This window comes from Ambystoma mexicanum, chromosome 3q (genome assembly GCF_040938575.1).
Source record: "Ambystoma mexicanum isolate Mex_15411 chromosome 3q, UKY_AmexF1_1, whole genome shotgun sequence".
Taxonomy (NCBI): Eukaryota; Metazoa; Chordata; class Amphibia; order Caudata; family Ambystomatidae; genus Ambystoma; species Ambystoma mexicanum.
In genome coordinates this window covers 798,859,120-798,882,998 of record NC_090926.1, presented here as the reverse complement: position 1 = coordinate 798,882,998, position 23,879 = coordinate 798,859,120, and the positions used below count along the sequence as shown (strand labels likewise).

Here is a 23,879-nt window from a genome sequence, read left to right as displayed (position 1 = left end):
CTTGCTCCTGTGCGTCAAGTCACGCCTTACTTGACTCTGCTGTGCTGGTTTCCTGACTTTTAGGGTGCAATCTTATATCCTTTGGCTTTTCCTAGATTGCCTCATGGCCCTGCCACCACACGGCAAGTAGTTGTCTTGCCACACTGCATTCATTCATTGCTCAAACTTTATTTAGTCTTTACTGTAGTCAATGTTTAGGTTAGATGTAATTAATTATGCAACACAACTTTAATATGGTTTTAGTTTCAATTCAGAGTTCAAAAGTATTCTTATGTTTCTTAATGAAATTTAGGTTTGAAGGCACACTTGCATTATTTCAAGGTAAAGGTGTTTTAGAGTTCGCAATTCAATATATTTGTTTATTTTAATGAGATCTTTTCCTATAATGCTGTATTCAAAAGTCAAAGGGCCTCATCACGAGTTGGGCGGTATCCCGGTTGTAATACAGCCCAACTGTAATAGCGTTAGCCGGATCAGGGGTTGGGCGTTAACGGTAAATTCCCATTCCCTATTGGGTCAGTTGGAACCAATGGGGAATTTACATAGCTAATACTCTGTGCTAATACACCCGGCGGTAATAGCGCCCAAAACAGGGCGCTAAATGGGATTTTCCCCTCCAGCACAACGCTGGAGGTAAAACAGCCCATTTAGCACCCAACTCGCAATAGGGCCAGCCCTTAAATGCAGCAGTAATACCAATACCGCCGCATTTAAGGGCTACTGCCCAACTCGTGATGAGGCCCAAAGCCTCATATAGGTTGCTATTCAGTATATCTGCATTTCCTTGTAATGTTATGTTTTTATATAGTTCGGTATTCAGTACACCTTGGTTTCTTGCAATGTTAAAGTTTCATGTAGTTCGGTATTCAGAATACCTTGGAACTTACAAGATTATGTTTTCATATAGTTTAACATCCAATATGTGGACTGGACGGGCACTAGCTTGCGATCCTGTCCGGAGCTACCCGGGACCTGTGTGTCCCTCTGACACTCGCCAGCGGCCTGCTCCTGCTCCCAACGGTTTCTGCTGCGGGCTCCGCTCCTACAGAGGGGAACACCGCCAATGTGAGCCCTGCTTGCCTTGCTGCTTTTTGTGAATGTGGACAGCGTTCTTTGAGGCCTGGGTCTGCCGGTGTCCTGGTTTGGCACCCATTTCCACCATGGCTGTCCCTTGAAGAGCAGATCCCTTGCTGCTCTCTGCTTCTCCTTCACAGCTCTCTTTGCTGGTTCTCCTTGAGGGCTCCCTCTCTCCTTGTTGGTCACTCATTATATGCATCTGCAGCCCTCTAACATGCTGCAGGTTTTTCAGGTTAATTAAACCTGCCTGACCATAGTTAGGCAGAAATGCCTTACCTTCCCAGTATTTGGGATGCACTTTCCTCGTCTCAGTACCTAAGTGGTGAAGAGGGGTAATCTTCCTTACTCTCATTTGCCTCTTCTTCATCTCAGTACTGTCAGGTGTTCTGTGTGGAACAATGAGGGGAATTGGCTTGTAACAGCCTACAGAGGTTGGGGGAGGGTTAGGTTGACTGTTACTAGTAAAAGGAGGATACCATGTCTCACCTAGAGGCATCCCACTTCCAATCCTCAAGGACCCTCCACACAGGTGATCCTCCCTCGCTTCTCCACCCCCAGGGTAGGGATCCAAAAGCGATCTCCTTTTCCTGGCCACCTGCGTAGAAGATCCAAGGGGAGTAGGAGGGAGAATACCCTTAGGTTTCTCACAGTAGCCACAACCCACTTTGGGTTTCAGCTACTACACGGCTCTTGCAGGATAGATATTGGTGTCCAGGGCTTAGTAAAGAGGTACAAAGCAAATTGCTCCATATGTTTACAGAGAACAGTGGACAATTCCCATGAACCATCAGTAAGCACACTAATAAGGGCAACATTGCCTCTTGAAGGCATGCATAGGGACCACATAGGTCCATTGACACCCATCAACTAGAACAAATATTTGTAGGTAGTGCTAGTCTTGTGCACAAGATTTACTTGGCTAATACTCCAGAGGAAAGCTGATTATAAGTGGTCAAAGTAGCATAAATAACCTACCTCGTTTTTCTCAATGTGAGGGTAAAACACCTTATGAGGTGCTGTTTAGCGCTCCTATGCATATGCCTGACTTACACAATCCTTGTAGTTTTCTCACAGGCCAGACCAGCTGCTCCTCATAAATCTCCTGAGAGACGCCATCCATGGTGAAGAAGCATTTGCACAGCAGCAAGACAAAGACAAGTCACAGAACATCTTGAAGTCTGGGGACTACGCCCTAGAGAAGATACATGATAAGCACTTGGACTGCGGTACAGACCCCCTGTGAAGAAAATGATACTTATCGGCACAAGTACAGCAGTCCTACCAGCCCTGCCGCCTAAGAAACGTACAAGTGTCTGTCGACCACCTTAAACCAGCTCCAGATGGTTACCCCCTTTTCCCGATGGAGAAGACTATCTTGAACAACCTGACAAGCAGCCAAGAATAGAAGAACACGAGATATTGACAATTTCTCCAGAATCCTGAAACTCCTATGAAAATGTGTCTATTTTTCCAGGGAACAGATGAACCAGAAATAAAGTCAAGTGCAAGATCCATTGTGAAGACGAGGATTTTTAACCGTCCAAAGTGCACAAAATCCTGCAAATTATTTGTTGGAGCAGTAATCCTGTTGTACACTTTGCCGTGGATAAGCCTTCTCACCTTGTTTGTCTTATTGACCTCTGGACATTTTTGTTATCCCAATGGAGATCCCAATGATCAGCAGACAGTTGAACATTTCAACTTCAGACATAGCACATACACTACATAAGAGGGAGGTGCAGGCTGCTGACGTGGGCGGAATCTTAATAGAGATAAACATATACCCACTAGAGTTAGGGCAATTCTGGACGTGCCAATATAAAACCTACAGTGGGCCTAGTACGCAACTCCAGGTACATACGCTATCGGTGATAGATGAATTTAGGCTAGTGACCGCTAGGATTCACATCACAGACAACTATAGGAACCTGTTGAGATACAAGATGGAAGCTTTTGCTCAAGGAGCACTATTAGTTCCTGCAGATGATCTAGAAATGTGACATGGCAGACCGTGCATGTTTTGTGAACTATTTTGACACCTTTCTTTTCTAAAAGCGAAAACCAGTGCAGTGGCTAGTCATAATCTACTGAGAGCATTGTCCTGTTCTTTTTCTGAAGTCGCCACCAGAGTTTAGAGCACAATTCCCTTGCACACAAAAGCCCCCAATGAAGGGAGTACGGATAGCAAAAAATGGATATGTATTCCCCCAACCTCCTAAAATGGCCGGTGTATGTGATCTACACATTCTGTGGTGTATGATAAAACATTCTATACCATAATGACAGAGAAAACGTGGCGAGATACAGTCCCTCTTAACACCTCATTGGGGGTGGGACGAATCTTGGCAAACACATGGAAAAGACACTCTAAATGTAGCATGTAGAGGGGGGCGTGGCTAACTAGCCATGGGATAAGCTGTGAAACTCTGTGGCTCCTGCTGATCCTGCTTAATCCTGGAATATAAAGAAAAGGGTGGTGTACAAGCTACTTAATCATATCTACGGCCGGTGGAACGTATGCTGCAGGCAATGTACAACGTTAGGGTCAGATCCGATATACAAGAAAGAATATATAAGTGGAACAGCGACGAGGTCCCGAACACGCCTTAGCAAAATGGCCACTCTCTGAGAACAAAGGGACTGAGGGTCTCACTCAGCGATCTGCCGCAGAATGAAGCGAGAACGCCCACAATACAACAAAGACTAGCAGGACGGTCTTTGGAGTGCCGAGCAACGTTGCAGGAGCGAAAGAGGCCGGTGGGTGAGATTAGCCGAGCCCCTGCAGCGTGCCACAGCAGAGAATAGCAGTACACAGACGGCGGGAGGCGGACCGCCGGTATGCAGAGGCTCAGATGCTAAACCGAATGCTGTCTGCGAAGGAAGAAGGGCAGCTGTTCAACACACTCACGGGCGGGGCGCGTAACGTTATGCACGGTTGTGAAACACTTTGTTTCCCAGGCGTGGGTGATATCAGGGGCGCAGTGGCAAACTGGACCTTCAGTTGTGTGAGTTATGGTCGGAAAGCACACTTTGTATGAGCCACTATTATGGAAGGCTGAAGCATTGCTGAGACCCACCCAAATAATGTGATTGATAGGAAGCTGTAGTACAGAGGAGCCACATGAAGTGGGAAACACACATTATCACAACACAGGCACCCTACTGTAAGTCGAGGGAAGACTAAAGAGAGGTGATACGAAGCTCAAGGCTAATGGCAGTGACTGTGGCAAGTTACACGATTAGGACCCACACAAAGTGATAAGAGGTATTGTGGCGGAGCGAACCGCGAAGCAGACACGAGTGCATGGAACTGTAGCTGGTGGATTTGAGGGTGATACGGCTCCACGCACTGGAGCAGAACGGCACCGTGAGTACGCACGAGAGCGCAAAAAGGATACGCAGAGGGCAAATTGACAAGGGACATATGAGGCCGGCTCCAGTACAATGGCGCACAGATGATGAGTCCATAACGGAAGGCTGAGACCAATGTTCTGGACACCTAAAGCAACCAAGGTGAAGGAGAAACTGAGGCGACATGGAGTGGGATACCTTTGCACTGCGCATCACGCAGACAATAGCCCTCTGGAGTACAAAGGTGCAGATCCAAGCCAGGAGCCGCAAAGCACTAGGATGCAACGTATTTGCCCGTCCCTCGCGAAGAGACCACTTTTAGGTCCGGTATGGCCTCCAAATTGACTAGAGTGAAAGGGAAGCAGCCAACGATGGAGGAGTTTACCAAGTTACCACAGGCAACAGAGATGGGCAAGAACAAAGGGCAACATTCGCAGAGTGAGGTAACCCTGACACAAAGCGATCAGCAGATACTAGAGGCAATCGCAGACCTGAAGGCATCATGGGAGGCTAAGCTCGATGTTAATATGGCTGGACTATAGACCTCGCTGGAATTTAAGATTGACGCTGCAAAGGTGGACGTCAATCTGCTACGGCAGGACGTGAGGACACTAGCGGAATGTACAAGTGAGTTAGAGACGGAGGTAAAGACAAATGCTACAACCTGTTCGGCTAACGCCACAGAAATAAATACACTGCGACAGCAAGTGCGTAACCTAGAAAATAGAGCAGAAGAAGCGGAAGGATGTGCACGTAGGAACAACATATGAATTGTGGGACTTCCGGAAGGGGCATAAGGATCGGACCCGACTGACTATATCGAGACCATGCTACTACAGGAAATCGGAGGAGGAATCCTCACCCAAGGGTTCGCGGTTGAGAGAGTGCACAGAGCCCTGGTCTGGAGGCTGCCGCCGGGAGCCCCCCACGTCCAGTTATTGTCAAAATATTAAATACTAAAGATAGGGAGAAGATCCCAGAGCACTTCCGAAAAGGGGGAACAATAAACAGAGCATCGGCGACCATCACAGCGTACCCGGATTACACCTTCCTGGTACATAGACAGCGAATGAACTATGGGACGATCAAAAGGAGGTTGCGCGAAGCAGGCTACAAATACATGTTGATGTACCCAGCGAAACTGAAGATGTTTCACAAGAATAAGGCCCTCTTTTTTGAGACTCCAGAGGACGCGACAGAGTGGTTGGACGCACAGAACTGCCCAGCGCGAGCGGGTGACCAGACGGGGAGCGGAACTTATAAGTGAACTTGTACTTTCCTGCGCTGTATTGCTGTATAAGAAACAGACTTTGGGACTTGATTATAGTACAGGCATATGACGAGTCCGAGAAAGAGGTTACGAACAGAGATGTAAACTAACGATATTCGGTTAGCTTAATGCGGGAGACACAGGGGTGGCGTTATATAACCAGCACCAAGAGACACACTATCACCCCCCTAGGAGGTTTAGTTGAGATACTGGTAGCACGGTTTCCACCTGCTGAGCTCCGACAAACGGTAACACCAAGAAAGGGCTAGATGCTGGATTGCCCGAGATCCACGGATGTCTCTAGCCAGACATTGTACATTCCTATTAAGCCTTTCAGTTTTGTAGAAATTCAAGGTACGCCACCAGAAGATTTCCTCCTTTATCTGATCAATCTTATGCACAAAATTCCCATGATGTCTGTAGTAAATGTTTAACATTCTTGAGCAGCAAGTCAGAACATGTAGCCCTGTCTCAATAGTTTCTTTATCCTCACATAGTCTACAGCATCGCTCCTCATTCCTTCATTTATTTATTACCCCAGTATTTTCAAGTACTGGTAAAAAATTAATCCTAACCAGGAGTATAAATCTTCGGAGTCTGATGCTTGGACATAAATTTAAATAATGTTGAGGTTTTTTATATGCATATAGAATATACTTCACAAAATGGTATTTTTTCAGATGTTCTAAGTGAGTGTAATTGTCTATCCAGTCAGCTAAGTCAATTTTCCTTGACAAAGCAGATTTAGCTGCTGGGGAGAATATCTCTTGGCTACAGTTCCAGTTTATAATGTGCATATAATTTTCGATACTTGTTTTTAAGATCGATCTCTTCGATTCCATATGCAGTTCTTGCCACAGAGAAACCAACAATTGATTACTAGAGGTGCTATTGAGCTTCAGATAAAATTCAGTCCTTTTCTTAAATATCATTGATTTCAGGGATAACAACCCCAGCTCAAGTCTGATGATGGCCATAGGGATACGGGTTGGGAGGCCCAGCACTTTTCTCCAAAATGTACCCTCCACCACCTGTAGCCACTTTAGATCAATTTTTCGAAGGGCCTCGGGCCATATATCATCATAGGGGTAAAGACCTACTGGAACAAGAGCCACGCAGCCCAAATGCTAAATCCCCCATGGGTCAGAGTAAAACGATAGACTAAGGCTATAATTTGAGCTGCCCTACTTTTGCGTGCTTCAATACAGTGCAGATAGTCATTAGTCATCTCAAACTCAATGCCTAGATATCTATAGGAAGGGGTATAGCATATAACCGATTCCAGGACCAAGTCTTACACGTGCAATCTTTTTATTTGCGAAGACCATAACTTGAGTCTTTTCCAAGTTAATTTCCAGCTTGTTCTTTTTACTATATACCCAGAGTGCTTCCGCAGATTGTCGCAGACCACTAAATGTGTGGTCAAGAATGACAAGATTGTCTGCGTAAGCCAGTACCAGGCATCTATCCGCACCTATTCGTGGGGCACAATTACATACCTTATCAAAAGCTAAAGGTGCAGTGACACACCCCTGTTTAACCCCTCGATTCTGTTCAACTTGTGCTGTCATGTTACCCTGTGAATCAAGTTGTAAGCAGACCGTACGTAGCTCTCTGCGTACTCTGTCAAAAGCCGCTTTAAAATCCACAAATAAGGCATATATAGGGGAATTCCCCTTTTTCCTAGCATTCATGCGCAAGGTATCTAGAATAAATAAACTGTGCGTAGTGGAGTAGCCCTGCCTAAAACCACTCTGGAAGCGATAAAGAAGACCTTTCTGATCAATCCAACTCTGAAGTTCTTTTAATAGGAAACTGGTGAAAATTTTGCTAGTGCGATTGGCTCTAGCTTATCTCCCTTTTTATGTATGGGGATCAATATTGCCCTGCGCCATGAGTAAGGGATTTTCCCTTCACGGAAGACATTGTCAAACAAGAACTTTAAAAGCTCCGCCCAGAACCTCGGCTTGTTTTTCAAGGTGATATTAGCCAGGGCGTTCGGCCCCGGTGCTCGAGATGATTTTAATTATTTTATTTTTTTGTTAAGTTGGTTAATCGAAATCGAGAAAGGGGGCACAGGAGGAATAATCTTCCTTATAGGGTTGCTTTTCTCTCCCATCTCAAGGTTACTTTATACCAAAAATCTTTCCCATTTCTGGGCACTAATAGAATTAATCATAGGGATTACCCTATTGCCCCGAGCATCCCCAAGTATTGCCCAAATGTTACGTGTGTTCTTAGTACATAATACCCGCACTGTGTCCTGCCATTGCTTGAGTTTAATTAAGTATCTTTTTTGTTTAATACACATTTTATACTTATTCTTAAGCGATCTGCTCAATATATGGAAGGACTGCATATTGGGGCAAGACATCTTAGCTTTGCGAATTTCTGTTCTGAGTAATCTTTTGGCGTCCCTAATTTCTGAGTCATACCCGTTTACCTTCACTTGCTCCGACCAAGCAAGTCCCATACCTACCGAAGCATGTTTAGTAGAGAAGGCAGATATCCAGGTCTCAATATTATCGATTGTCATTTCCTGGAAAATGTCAATCTCTGGCTGACTAGTCTCCGTTAAATAGAGGGCTGCTTTAGCTATATTTTTCTCGGACCATCTTATACGTGTGGCCGCATGATTTACCCTCAGAGTGCACAGAGATTTGCATGCATGTTTACATATGTAAGGGGCAATTGTTAGTGAGAGTGAAGCATGGTCACTCCAATTATTCTCCGACACCATAAAGTCTCTAACTAGGACAGCCAGTTCCGGGGTAACAAAAATATAATCAAGAGTACTCCTACTTTTACCATTTCCCAAGGTTTCTTTGCCCGGATTATCACCCATCGATCTTCCATTAATCATTTCCATGTCCCAGAATTTGAAAAAACTCAACCACTGTAAACCCACTGCATCAGTTCTCATCTGGCGCATATTACTTTCAGCCCTTGAAAAAGGATTACTAGAGAACCATTTCCCTCCCCCCATGTGACAGTTAAAGTCCCCCATAATCGCAATCAGTTTGTTTCCCTGCTTTATAGACCATTTAATCATAATCTCATGCATAGATTCTTGGATTGCTTCAGTATGGGCCGCACCAGGCGGGGAGTACAGAGTAATTATTAAGATGTTTACTATGTGATCCACAGACCATAATTCAAATTCCACAAGAATAAGAAATTCGCCTAAATTAGTCTCAATCTGGGGGGATTTAATATTATGCTTAATTCCCACAATCAGACCCCCATAAGGTCTTCCCCGCAGTCCCTTATTTGCCATGGATTGATATACTGTATATCCATTTATCACAACTTGAGAGGTTAACCATGTTTCCTGTAAACAAAAGCAGGGAAATTTAGTCACTATAGTTAATGAGCCTACTGCTTGGAAAAGATGGTTAAAACCCCTACAATTCCAGGACATAATAGAAAAATGTCAATCTTTATTTAAGACCGCCGGTAGTGCTTCCACCAGCCACTTCAAAGCGTTCTCAATGTCCTCTATCTGGGGAGCTCTCTTTTTAGTTACCACGGAAATTGGAGTGTTATTCTTGGTCTCCAGTATCTTCTTCCTAGGGCAAATATGGTCTTCCTTTCCAGGATCTGCATCCAACTGTACATCCACCTCTACTAAATTTTCTTTGTATGATCTCAATAATTGTATGGTAGAATGGAATTTACAGTGGATAGCAGAAACGTTAGTGTTCACACAAGTCACAGGTTCAATAAATTCAAAGTCCTCAGATCTTAAGACTCTCAATTGCGGAATTGAATGTAATCTAGTGAGTAATTTGGTTCTTGTGAGCCAGTCAGATTAATTATTTTGATAGAGGTTCTTGATGATACATATATTCCTCTTGCTTCCCGCCTGGCTCATCTCTACCTCCTTCGTAGTTAAGCTGTCATTCTCTCTTCTCGGGGAGGTCATACTTGTGCTACGAGGAGTAGAAGAGATCTTGTCAGGGTCTTCACCCATAAATGAATCTGGTAGCACTATAGAGTTTTCTGCAACACTATTAACTTCATTGGGCTTCTCCGAGATCAACCAGCTGGTTAAGCGCCCCTCTGTTACCAGCTTACGTTTCTTTGCCCGTGTCAATTTTTTCTTGGCTTTTTTTGTGATCTTAATAGGTGCAGCAGTTGATGGAGATATTGAGGCCGCGACACACGGTCTCTTCCTCACAGCTGCCCTTCTAGCCATTCTCCTCCGTTTACGAGAGAAAAAAAATCTCTGAGTTTGTCGGCTCCTCGATATCTTGAACCGAGTTTGCATTATTCTCTGGCTCTGCTTCCAACATAGCCGCAGCCACTGACAGATTGTTCTCCTCATCATCAATCTCATTGCGGATAGCCTCATTTGCTGCAGTCATATTAATGGTATTTTCCAAAATACGCCCACACATTTTTAATAATATTTTAAGGGCAAATTGCAGTGACGCCACTGAGGCTTGTAACTCTTTAAAACCACCCATCGAAGTGTAGGAGTCATTAGAAGGATCCACTTCAGATTGATCCACCAGTGACGTAGATAACCTAGCTGCCCCATTCAGTGATTGCGTCAAGTTCGAAGACTGGGTATTCGCAACATACACTTCTGGAATTTTCATTACTGCTGCAGTCATCTGCCTTTGTATTGAGAGGCACATTTCCAGTAGGGAATTATTGTCTATCTCTTCAGTTATAGTCTGCTCCAGAGAATGATTATCCAGATCAATCTGAGGTATCACACACTGTTCTTGTGGAAGGTTGCCCTCAGCTGAGGGGTTGGGTTGAAAAAAGGAAGTAATCGCTCCCGTTGTTACTGGGTGAGGTTTTTTGCTTTTACCCATCTTATTATCAATTCCCAATAAAGGTCCTTTCTTTTTGGCCTTACGCAGATTGTATCCGGGCCCCACACCGCAGGTACTCATTATCTCTCAAGAAGTTTCTTAACACAATCCCCCGAAGGATAGTAGAGATCTCTTCTACCTATAAAGTACCGTTAATTTCGACTGTTAAGCGTATAGAATTAACTGGCTGCGCACCGTGCTAAGAACAACCTTGTATGCAAGATCGGTATTCAGAGACAGGCCGCGTCTTCAGCTGCACTGCATAGCCCAGGGGATCAAAGAATTGTCTCCCACAGTCTCCCCGTAATATTGCAGGCTTTATCTCATGTACCTCACTTTACATTTACTTACAGCGGCTTCTACCAACTTATCCTAGCAGTGGCATAGTAGAAAATAGGGAATAAGTATACTATCCAATCAGAGGGCTCAGCCTCATGGATAATATCATGCCTTAATAGATTATATCCCTAAATAATCTTATAACTGGGCCAGGTCAGACAACTATGGCCAGTAGTGGGAGCCAATATTGCCTACTATTCTACCGGCAATTTGCTATATCTCCACACCACCTTCACTATGCCATCTTTACCTGTTGTGTTAACATGCCATAATGCCAGACCGTATCAGGCTCCAATTCAAGGGGCCTGCCTTTGTGGCTTGAGGTACTCACTTATCCCTGTCTGCCACTGCTTGCCACCGCTTGCCACCACTGTAGTCAGTCATCGACTCCGCCGCCGCCGTCACAATAGGTCACAGCACAGTACCACAGTACGGTACCACAGCAGCAACAGCACAGTCAAGGGCTCTCCCTCAATCGCTCGCTCGCACACATGCAGTCTGTAGTCTGCCGGCGGTTAGAAAAGCGGACCCATAGCACTCCTGTGCGCGATCCAGAAGCAAGCGGAAATCGCGTCCCGCGGGTCTTCCCACGTAATGAAGAGGGAATGTCAAGCCGCACCTCTCTGGCTCTGTGATTCAATCAGTCAATCAACTTAGCAAAACCGAGGCCGCCTCCGACACTGCAAAGTTATGTTTTCAGTGAGGTTCGAGAAGAGAGCTGAAGTAGGTGCGAGACAAAGTCAGAGAAGTATTGTGGTAGAAGATAGGGCAGCAGGTCAACATGGCAAGAGTGCCGCCATATTGTATTTTAAGCCCTAGTACACTGTGAACAGAATGGAGGCCCGGATGTGGAGCCACAGCTATGTTTAGCTATTTTTAGCTCAGTCCCAAGATAAATGCCTTTCCATTCCCCAAAAGAGAAGCCAATGTAAGAGGCACCAGCGTTGCTCAGATAAACGCTAATCGTATCCAGCTGCAGAGACTGAAGGCGATGGGAATGGAATGTTAGCTGTGGGGAAGGTAGTTAGGGATGCACCGATTGAAGGACAAAGAACAGGGCATGACGGGTTGTCATGCCAATATGCCAGGCGAATATTTAGAGCACTACTGCCCTCACCCAAGGAGCTGTCATCCCATTTGAATTACAAGTAGACGCATAACCAGAGCTAACCAAAGCAAATGAATCCCTGAAATTCAACCTCAAGAGTGCTGCCGTGGTCACGTTATTACTGGGCACCTGGGGTCTGAAGAAGATAAGACGGGAGCTGTGCCTGGAACATTCCATGATTTGTGATAGGCGGACCAGTAAATTCAGTACAAGTTTGAGGGTGCAGCTTGTGTGCGCCGCAGCATCTGGTCTAATGAGAATGCCCATTGTCTTATCAAAGCAGAGATGGCTTCACCAGTCTTACTTTAAACATGCCTGTGGCGGAGGGGTGCACATCACGTGGCGGTCAAGATTTATTAGTGTATCAATATACCCGTTAGCCAATTATGTATTAGGATTCCATAGTGATGAGGTAGTGGGCCACATGCATAGGGGGATGGGCTTAGATAGGGTGCGGCCAATCAGTCCAGGGACTATAGGGGGGTATTAGCATGGTATATAGGTGATAGCCAATGAGGGTGGTAGGATGACTTTTGTAACCTATATATGACAATATGCTGTGTTTTGCTATACAACCTGTAACCTCTTAGGACGTGATGCGCTCTGTGTCAGTTTGGTTTTACAGAACCGTCAGAGACTTTTGCATATTGTTTTCCCTTGCAAAGATGTGCACTGGCTATTTGACCTTTTTGGATTATGTTTTATAGTACGTGTTTTGAGTCATGTCTATCTACAACTCCTATGCCGTTCCCATAGGTAAAGCATGTAAATTAATGGCAAAGCAAGCACCTTTAAATAAGGTTGTTAGCAAAATGGACCGGTGTTGTGGGGTGGCGACTTTAATACCATTCTAGATGTTCACTTAGATAAGTCCATCCACAGGCATAGGTCCATCACGAACGCAGAATGGGCCATAAGTGAAGGGATTGACAGCTTGAGTCTAGTGAATGCTAGGAGGGCAATGAACATGCATGACCGAGCGTACTCCTTCTATTCATCGGTTCATGATTCCTTTCCCCACATTGACATGTGATTAATTCCAGATGTGCTGCTCAGTTGGGTCTCTAAAGTCTGTATGCTTCCAAGGATGTACTCAGACCACTCTCCTGTTCACATCACTCTAACACTAGGCAGCCTCACTAGATCCGTCAACGCTGGCGGTTTAAGTAACAGGCGTTATTGGATGTGGCCTATGCAGCCACTATAGAGGAGCATGTGAAACTTTACTTTAAAATAAATTAAAAAAGAAAAGTAGGTTCTGTGGCATTGTCTCGCATACTCTGGGATGCCTTCAAGGCTAACATTCGTGGGATCGCCATGGCTGCTGAATTTATTGTCCTCAAAATGATTAGATGAGATATAAAAATATGTGAGGAGGGTCTTCGTGATTTGTAACAGGGGCATTCGGCCACTCCCCCTGTGGCTACGCTTGCACAGATAAAGGCGTCAATAGATGCATTTAGGGAGAATGTCAAGCGAGAACTCCGATTTCTAGACACACAAGAAAGCAGCAAGGCGCTATGGAAAGGGCGAATGTCCTGGCAGACTGCTGGCAGATTTGGTGCGGCAGGAGGGTGTGTGAGAAACCTAAGGTTACTCTCACTCCTACTCCCCTTGGATCCTCTGCGCAGGTGGCCAGGGAAAGGTCATCGCTTTTGGATCCTGACCCGGGGCAGGATCAACTGGGTGGACGGACCTTGAGGATTGGGAGTGGGGTATCCTCGGGCGAGACATGTTCCCCTCATTTCCCCACACGTGACACTTGACAGTACTGAGACGAGGATGAGGAGACAGAGTCATGGCCACTAGGCCACGTCATCTACCATCCTGACATTTACTTTAATAGATCAATTTGTTTCGAACTTTGAATCAGTCGTCTGTGTCTTGCTTCATGATACCTTCACAGCTGGTAGTGGCTGCATTCCGTTAATCTGAGATGTGCCAAGTGATCTAGTACACACAAGTTGAGGTCAATATAGTATTCATTACATTTTCCTCTGATCTATACATCAATAAAGATACTTGCACTGTGGAGGACACTGAGCGGTTCCTTGCAGGCCTACCAATTACATAGTTGTCACAAGAAGTTAGTGCCCACTTAGACCTACCGATCTCCCTAGAAGTAATTGCACACGCAATTGACTATCTCCAGATAGGAAAAACACCTGGTACAGATGGCCTCACTGCTGAGAGAAGCAGAGATTATGGTATTGTTAAATGATGGAGAGAGTGTTCGGCTGACTGTACACTTAACACAATTTGTGATTGATGTTTTTAAAAGACTTACTTTACTTATATACATAGGCACAGAGGAATCGGGATGACTGGGCTGTCTGAAATGATATCCATTCATGTTGATGATGCAATATTATATATCACGGACCCCCACGTTCACCTAGCACCAACCATGGTACATATTCTTAATTTTGGGTAACCGTCAAGGCTTCGGGTGAACTGTAATAAATCAAGGTTCCCCCTAACGGAAGCAGCTGTTAAACCTCACAACCTAGACGGCTTTGCATGGGCCCATTGCTACTTAGGGGTCGAGGTCGCCAAACAGAGACCTGTGCTGTACTTTTGCAACTACAATGAATACATGACAGACCTTGCGCCTAAACTGAGGGTCTGGGCAAAGTGTGGAGAATCCTGCAGATCCCCCATCAAAAGTCTACCTAAAGTCTCCTCCCAGGTGGCCAGGGGAGGGTAGACGCTTCCTGATCCCAATCCTGGGGGTCGTGTACTGCTTGAGGATCACCTGGGTGGGGAAGAAGGCACAAGGTAGTGGGGAGATTGTGCAGGGTAAGACATGGTATTTTTTCTCTGAGAAGGATACGCTTGCTACCCTTCCAGAAGAGGTAATGTTGTCATTCTAATACTTTTCAGCCTACAGTTAAAACTAAGGTAGTAAAACCTAAGGTTAAAACTTCTAAATCTGTTATATCAAAAGAACAAGTCTTGTTTATCCCTAAACTTAAATGTCCTCCTCAAAACAAAGGGTAGACTACTAGGATGGCAAAAGAGTTGCTTTTTCTATACCATCTGCCTCAAAAAGGTTAAACCCCACAATTCCTTTGCTAAACACACTATTAGAAAAGGACGGTGAAAAACATAATTTCCTTAAAATGGACTACATGTCCCGGAATCCCTCAGGGACAATGACCTAGAAGATAGCTGAAGAGGCATGCAGAGTTAAAGGACAGGCAAGCAGGCCTAACAGCCTTTGCCAGGGTAGGGCAATTAACACTAAGGGCCTGCACCTGAAACAAATTGCCCCACCTGAGAGGCATAAAGGGCTGCAGCAGGAAGGAGCAGTAGAAAGAAGCTGGAAGGTGGGCAGTAGTAGCAGAAGAAGCAACAGAGCACAAGGCTGGTAGTTCACTGTGAAGTGTGACCACAGAAAGGACACCGGGACGAGAGAAGAGCAGCTTTCACCTGCAGGTTCTGAGTTGGTCCTGTGCTCAAAAACCCTGTTTGGCTGTGGCTGCATTGCAGTTAACAGTCTTTCAGGTGTGCCTAACTGCTGTGAATTGAGGGCTGAAGTTGTGCATCTACCCGAGACCCATGTGCAGAAGCAAGCCAAAGGGACCAAGAGAAAAGGAGACTCGCCATGGTCGAGGCCGGGTCTGAGACACCCGTACTGCAGAGGGGTATGGGTCCCAAGAGTGCCTGCAGCAGTAAAGCAGAAAGAAAGTCGGGAAGTGGAAGCAGCCTGCAACCGCTGTGACTTTGGAGCTGGTGAGTGAAGCTCAGTACTCCAAATCACAAGAAACTCCTTGCCGGTAACTAAATTAATATTTACGTTGAAGTGGGAGTGAGTAAAGCTGTTAGTGGCAGTCAGAAGTCTTCAGAACAAGGGCAATTGTATGATGTGCTTATTATTCAGTACAAGTTAAAGTGCTTGCGTAGAAAGAAAAGCTTTATATTTCCATTATTGTATTTAAATAATTACCGCAGTGGTCATGTGTCTCCTGATAAGAGGGAGGACGTGGTCTGTAATTACCTCAGAAGTAGCAGCTGACTTTCCCGAAGTGTTACAAGAATGCTAACATCAAAGAAAGGTTGTGTGTAAGAAATTGTGTTTCTCAATCCATGTTAAAGTAGAGCGCTGTATGAATAAGAGGGAATGCAAGTATTTAAGTCTAAGTTCATCATCAAAGAGTGATCGTGTGTACTTAAATTCGTTTCTAAAGTGAAAACTGCCTCTTGTAACATTCAGAACAAATACTTTTTAGTTGTAGAAATTGCTGAAGTCGCGGGAACAAGCATTACCCAAGCCAGTAGACAGACCATTTCTAAGGTGAAACCAGCCCAATTATAATCTAAACACTGATGGTTTGAAGTTGTTGAAGCTGTTATAAACCGAGAGTTCACTAATACAAGGGTGACAAGGTTATCCAAGGCTGGGAGAGTGGCAATACAGCTTTGGGGTAACTACTGAAAACTCTACATAAAACAGGGAAGGGAGATGAGTGTGTGTTAAAAGACCTGATCAACAATCTGTGAAGCTGATACTGTTAAATCTGAGAGAGAGAAGCTGTCTAGAAGCCAAGACAGATTTCTGTGGTAGCTGTAAGACAGGGAGAAGAGGCTGCCCTTTCTTATGGCATAGGAAAGAAGAGTGTCTTGCCTTCTGTGAAGGCATCTTGGAGTAAGACACAGACAACAGGTTCAGAATGCATAATAAAACTTTATTAACAAAAATGTCAGGATGGAAAAAGGCCTATCTTGTCCTATACTATGGAGCGATTTCCGTACCAAACTAAAACTAAGGAAAGTCAAAGTCCAAAAGTTTAACTTAGGAATCTCTCTGTTTTCAAAGCCTATACTTGCCCTCACACCTAATCTATACAAAGTGTAGGGATGTCAGAAACCAGCAAAACAGTATTAAACATAACGTTCTGAGCTCTGTTCAGCTCGCTGCTTTCTTTCAGCTACCTTCCAAAGCATAAAGCTGTTCCAACAAAAGTCTCAGGATTGCCTTACGTTCAGAATGGTATGGACTTGACCAGTACTCGGGGTTGCCCTCCCCAAGTTCCAAAAAACACAGTTCAAAACACAAAATATCTTGAGGCTCTGCTCTTCGGTCAATAAGTAGTTCAAACCTCAGGAATGCACTTCCAATGAAATAGTGTTTCCCAGTTTTCTTAAGGTTCTGTGCCAGACATGCACCTTCCGCATATGGTTAGTCTTTGTACAACAGAAATATCTTGCCTGAAGAATGCAGTTTCTTTTGGCTCACTTATTAAAGTTCCATTCACTTTGGAGTCAAATACAAACTGGGTTCACTTGCTTTGTAAAAGTTCTATTCCCTTCAAGGTTCAATAATTGTTGGTTTCTTTGTTTCAAAATTTGATTGACTTCCTAGATTCAATATATGGATGAACTTTACTTGTATGCACTTTTGAACTTGGCACACAATGGATTAATTTAACTTGCAAAGCTTCATTCCTTTATAATCTCCATATGTAACAGTTTTCTTTCAGTGCGGTATTCAGTAAATATGAAGATAGCTTTGTATTCAGTTCAACGTTCAAAAATGGTTATAGGTTTTCATTTAAATCACTTTGTTATGTTCAGTTAATTCCTTTGTAATAAGCCTTTGTAGTTTGCTTTTAAACATGCCCAGCACCCAGAGACTTTCAATACCGTGCTTTCATGTACACAGGACAACTCCATAACAAAGTATTCCAAATTATTTAGTGATTAACAAGTTCTATTGTTCACTGTTTAGCAAGGCCGCTCTCTCCTGAACCGCTAGCGTGCTCCACATGTACAGCTCCCTGCTGTTTCTCTTGGCCTCGCTGCTGCTGCTCCTTCTTCATGCCACTACTTCTCTCGCCACTGCTTCTCCCCTCAGGCATTCCTGGACTTTTTATACACCTGCAGTCCTTTAACAGGCTGCAGGTGTGAATGTACAATTAGCCCTAAATGACCATCATTAAGGGGACATGCCTGACATCTACTACTTTCAGTAAACTCTTTCTCGTCCCAGTACCAGAATGGTATTACTGTCGGTTGCTTCTCCTTCGTCCCAGTACTTTTAGGAGAGATAGAGGAGGAAGTCAGCGGAGTTGACACAAAGTATCCCATGAAGGCGGGGACGGGTTGGTCATTAGTAGGAAAAAGTAGATAAGAAGGGCATCCAACTCCCAGTCCCCAAAGACCCTCCCTCGCTTGTCCACCTCCAGGGTCAGGATCCAAGAGCGATATCCTGTCCCTGGCCACCTGCGCAGAGGCTTGATGGGGAATAGGAGTGAGAATACTCTCAGGTTTCTCACACTACCTGTAGAAGTTGAAGAGTCTTGTCTAAGTTGCCTAATTCATTCTCAATTACCAAGTTGCAGCAGAACCACTAGAACTGTGGTTGTCTATAATTTTGTCAGAACACTTTATATGGAACGTAGTTGAAGCAGTAGTAGACTGTGAAGCAAAGGAACCTGCTTTCACAGTACCATTTGCAGAAGGGAGTTGTCGAGGAGAAAGCAACGACCTTAGAAGAAGCCTCCTGATAAGTTACATTAAAGACACTGCAGAGGTTACAAAAGAAGAACCGTTGTTGAAGCAGAAGTGGTACTTTTGTTTTGAACTTTATCAATTCTCCCCTGGAAGGGGGTTATCCAGGATTACCATTGGTGCTGTTTTCTTTGTGGAACTTAGAAAGGGAACTTTTCAACAAACAAAGAAGGAACTGTTACCAGTGGATTTTTGTTTCTTTAGAACTTTTCAAGAACTGATTAAAGACTTAACTTTTCTTTGGGGGAAAATGACTTGACATTCGAGATCCAAGTCATCCAAGACACTGGTCATTTGGTAATCTTTTATTTATGTTGTTTATGCTTTGTTTTGACTGTTTTGTTGTTTAGTGTGATGACCAGTTTTGTGTATGCTCAGAGATTTTCCTTAGATTCTAGACTAGGTAGAGACTAGGTAGGGAATCCCCTCATAGAGTAAGCTTAGTTAGGTTTTCTTTGCATTTTCTGGTTAAAATAAAACGTCAAATACTGAGAAAACTACAAGCAGTTGTCTGCCTCGCATTACTGACCCCTCACAACAGTTACCTATGACTATAGCCAGCACTCATTAAAATGGTGGTTCTCCTGAAACATCTCTACCTCTTCCAAAATGTTCCACTATGCCCCAGGATGTTATTTTTCAAAGCCTTATAGGCTGAAATCTGCACGTTTTTGTGGCACATGGTGCCGTGCAACTGAAGTGGCCACGCTAACCCAATCTTGTGAGAGAGGGAATTTGCAGCCCATGACATCCACTTGTACTGGATTGTAGCGCATGCGTAGTTCACATGTATTGGTTGGCGGAAGGCACACCTCCCCCACATGTCACACTGAAGAAATACTCCGCTGGTGCTAGTGACCTTAAATTACTGGTCTTGCCCACCTGGTTTGCGGATGAGTGTGTGTTTGATCCTGCAAGCGTGACTGCACTGGCATGGCATGAACTATGGTCATGCACGTCCCCAGTATAATAGAGACTTCCCACTTTGGAACTGTATACCCACCTAGCCTTAGGTGGACATGGTTTCTCGATGCAACTGGGTACAATGTGCATTCAGTTCACGGGGGAATATGTATTCAGATGGGAATGTTATACCTGCTAGTGATATACCTACACTTTTGTAACGTAAATCTTCGAAATGGCTACAATACCAAAGCCTGCGTAAGGGCATACAAGCTACTATGGAGCAGGTTCCCGGTAGAACCAGAAAACGACTCAGTTCTAGGTTATTTCTTAATTGCGAGTGGGAGACCAGGTCTGATTTCATTTTTATTGTTTAACCCAAGATTGTATGCCAGTTCCGCCAACACTCGCTCCAAATGGATGAGCAACATGCAACTGGACATTACAGATGATCGCTGGGCAGATATGTGCACACAAACGCGCAAAGTATCATACAACTCACAATTAAGTGCTGCATCAGTACCATTATAAACCAGCCAGATTAAAACTATTCTCACAGATGGGGACAGGTAACTGCCCCTGATGCTAAGTATTTTCATATAATATGGGATTGCCCACTACGTCTATCATTTTAGACTGATGTATGCATGCCGATGTCTGCAATAACGTATAAGGACATGGTCGTCTCTCCTATGGAATGTCTATTCCATGTTTTTGAACCCAATATATGTCATATGTGGAAATGTGTCAGCTTATGCATCTTACTTGCCAAATGTTGCATCTTGCTGTGATGGACGAGCACTGGGGCTCAGATGAAAGATCACTGGTTGCAATCCGTTATCTGGGCTAATGATATGGAAGAATAATGGGCCCTTATGCAACCTGTCAAATCTCACCCAAAAGACATGTGAGGCCTATTCAAAGTGTACCTGTTGCGTGTACCACCATCACAAGACGCCACTATCGACTTGCTGATGGGCTGAATCCAGGACATGTCTCAGCTCATAATTGTGCCACGTCTATACCACTTGGCATTGGCTCTATCCCCTGCTTGTACTGCATTACTCCTCCTCTGATGTTCGCCCCAATCTGTTTTCATATTGCTAAGACTCCTTGCCTTTTCTATGTCATGTAATATTACTTTGTAATGTGTGATGCCAAGTGTGTTAATAAAGGAAGTAAGTCTCTCTAAGTCTAACACCAGTTTCACTCATAGCTTTTTAAGGAAAATAAAAGGTTTGCCATATCAGATTTCACTGCGTGTTGGGGGTTTGCGCTCTCCCATTTGGTGCTCTCAGCAAGTTGCAGTAAACATTGAGACTACGTGTGAACCTTAGTCAGGTTTGCCACGCGAATCCTTCCTTCTTTGCAGAAAGGATGTGGGGGTTGGGCTTTCAGTGGGGGCGTAGCCAAGCCTGGACCAGAGGATGGCTGATTCTGAAGCTCTGGAGGCTGATCACTGAACCTTCCACCAGCCCAAAGCGTACAATCCTATTACCCCAGCCCACACATGCTGGCCGCCTTGTCGCTCAAATGTCTGTTTGTGCTTACATGGCTATTCTCTAACTCGTCTCTCTTCTCCTCAAGTCTAGGAATCTCCTGGCTGGTCTCCTTGATGCCCCACCACATACGTGTTCCTCCTTCCTCCTCTCTCACACAGCCCGTTGGTGTGGGGTGTGTTTTCCTGTTTCATCTCATCTTGTCTTTCCCAGGGTGCTCTACTCTCGAGCACCTCCCCTTCCTATTTTGCTGTTCTCATCCCCCCTCCTCTCTGCATCACCTACTCTGCTGTTAAGGCTTTTTTTCAGAACCTACTCTGCTGTTAAGGGGTTCTAAGAAGTCAACCTAGTGGCCCAAAGGTTTACACTAAAGTCTAAACAAACTCTAAATGTTACAGTGGCAGAGTAGTAAGGTTTATACTCGGATGAGATAGGTGAGGTGCAAGTTCAACTGACTACCACAAGAACTGGTAAATAACAAAAGGTCCACACGTTAAGTACACACATAGTTGTCTATTTAAACGTGTGCACTATAATTCTAAATCGACTAGCTACATGCATGTATGTATATGTGCATATGGGGAAGGGAAGTAGAGTGGTGGAGGTGGTCTAGAGTGGGGTTTGGGTGGGAACCCCCATTTAAAAAAAAGGGTTGAATTTATGACGACCAAAATTACATGAACAAAGTATACACGTTTAAAATGGTGTCTATAAAAACAAGTAGAACCCGTTGAATCCAGTTAAACACAATAACAAATGTAAGTAGTGGTTTGGCTAACAATAGGCTCAAGGAAGAATTTGGCTGATTGCCACTACTTCATCTAGCAAGGGAGACCCAATGTAATTATGTGTTTATTTGTTGTGATTTATATGAGCATCAACATGCAAGGTGATTGACTTCAGGGTTCTTTATATGAAAATGGGGTAAAATAGAATACATTACATATATTTTACATTATGAATGTAACATTTCTGTTGGATGGCAAAGACACAGCCAAACTACATACATGCAAGGTGTCGGGAAGCAAGCCAGGCTATCTCGCAAATCACTGGCTCTGCCGGGCTCCGTTCTCTCTGGAAGCACCACAGGGGTTAGATCAACCTTAGTTTCTCTGCATGTGCTCAGATATCAGCAGAGACACAGCCCACCTCGTTATGCCCTTGTCTATAAAACCTGTTTCTCTGCACACGGTCTACGATGCGCAACATTCTTAGTTATTGGTATCACGTCGGCCTGCCTTGATTCTAGTGAAAGACTTCGCCTGCCTGTCTTGCGTATCTGTGCCCCTTTCCTGCTGCTATCAACCAATTTCATCTCATCTCCAGTACTTCCCCCTTCCAGTGTGGTTACTTGCTGGCCACCCAACCTTGTTAAGCATGGGATCCGCAGAGAGTCTGAGTACGTGGGTGGTGGGAGGACGCAGGGCAAGCCCAGTTACTGATTATCTATTGTTTCTCTTCCCAGCCCAGCCCAGTCCATCTCCCATCCATGCCCCATGCCTTAGGAAAAATGCCTGCTGCTTCCTTCTTCAGACAGTCACAGCCCATCCACCTTACTGACACACCTTATCTCCCGGGGAGTGTTTGGTAGGCGGGGGAGTTGGTGCCAGTTCACATTAGATTCTCTGCCATCTCTTTAAGGCTAGGGCAGATACAAGGTATGAACTATGTTATAAATACACATATTAATCGTGAGTAAAGGCAGTCTCCGCCAACACAGTCATCAAGACAAACCAACACACAGATGACATGCAGCTTTACCTGCAGATCAATTGCATCAATGACAACCTTCAACTTAAGGACTGTCTTTCCCTCATCCAGGCCTGGATGTCAAGAACCTACCTGAAGCTCAACCTGGCGAAGACCAAATTCATTCTCCTAGGAAATCCCACCAAGTATGATTTTATGGATTACCGCCTCAACCATCACCTAGTGCAAAATGTCTCTGCTTTACCATTGACCGCAACATCTCCTTCAAAACACACATCAGAAAGAAGACCCTAGCAGCATTGTACAGGTCAGGTAAACCTGGGGTTTCTCTAAGCCCAATGGATCTTTGATGAATTTTCCTTAGTTATTGAACATCTTAGGTAACAGTAGATCTCTGGATGTACTTCTTACCAATCGTCAGTGTACCGGTGTTCCTGCTTTTTTGTGTCAGACTGAACAAGGCAGACAGCAACGCATGTTCTGAGAGTGGAGGGATATTGGAGGCTCGTACACAAGTTGTTTCTGCTCGGTAAATGGAATCAAGCACCACTCCCGGTCCCATCTGGGAATTAAGAATGCCGGAATTAGTAGACCACACAAGCACTAAGCCAGCAGAGGGTAATTTTGAGCGGGTGCTTCAGTGGAGCTTCTTTAGGGTTCTTTTTCAGTTTGGTTTTTTGGCTTTGCCTCTCAGTGCTTCTGGGCTTGTCCCAGTGATGGACAAAGTGTAGATGCAGAGTCTCGCATTTTATAGAAATATTGGAAGTTGAGTGTGCATTCAGCCCCTAATCATAATTGTCAAACCTTTTAAACACTTGGCAGTGATTCAGTCATGTAGCTGTGGTCACATTCAAACTTAACAAGGCTTTTTCCTAGGCACACACCAAGGCTGTGGATTTAGCCTTGAATCCAAACATCCTATCCACATATTCACCATATCTGGTCCTAGCTGTCTTTGCCCCAGGCTTCCTGGGCACAAGGTAGCCTACACTAGAGGCGGGCATACCCATATTGTTTTACACAAATTCTATCATCTTTACCTGTGCAATTTTGTCAGAATTTCCAATTTTAAAAGGGCCCTCTGAGCCAGGGAAGAGGTTACTAGTCTATAAATTTGGAGCACCACACCCTGGGGAGCTTACATTCTCTTAGGGGGCGATGCACACACACACACAACGTAGTGGGGCCTTGGATTAGGTTTCCCTAGGGAAAAATGTCACGTGATCAAGCACAGGAATAGCCAATAATTCAGGGTCCTCTTTCCAGAGCCACAGCATAGGACA

The 23,879-nt window shown here is 44.6% G+C and overlaps 1 protein-coding gene across 1 annotated transcript in view; it reads right to left on the bottom strand.

The window, feature by feature from the left end:
- RSAD1 (radical S-adenosyl methionine domain containing 1) overlaps positions 1 to 23,879 on the bottom strand; it is a 218,393-nt gene that overhangs the window by 180,799 nt on the left and 13,715 nt on the right. The gene's annotated exons all lie outside the window — the stretch shown is intronic.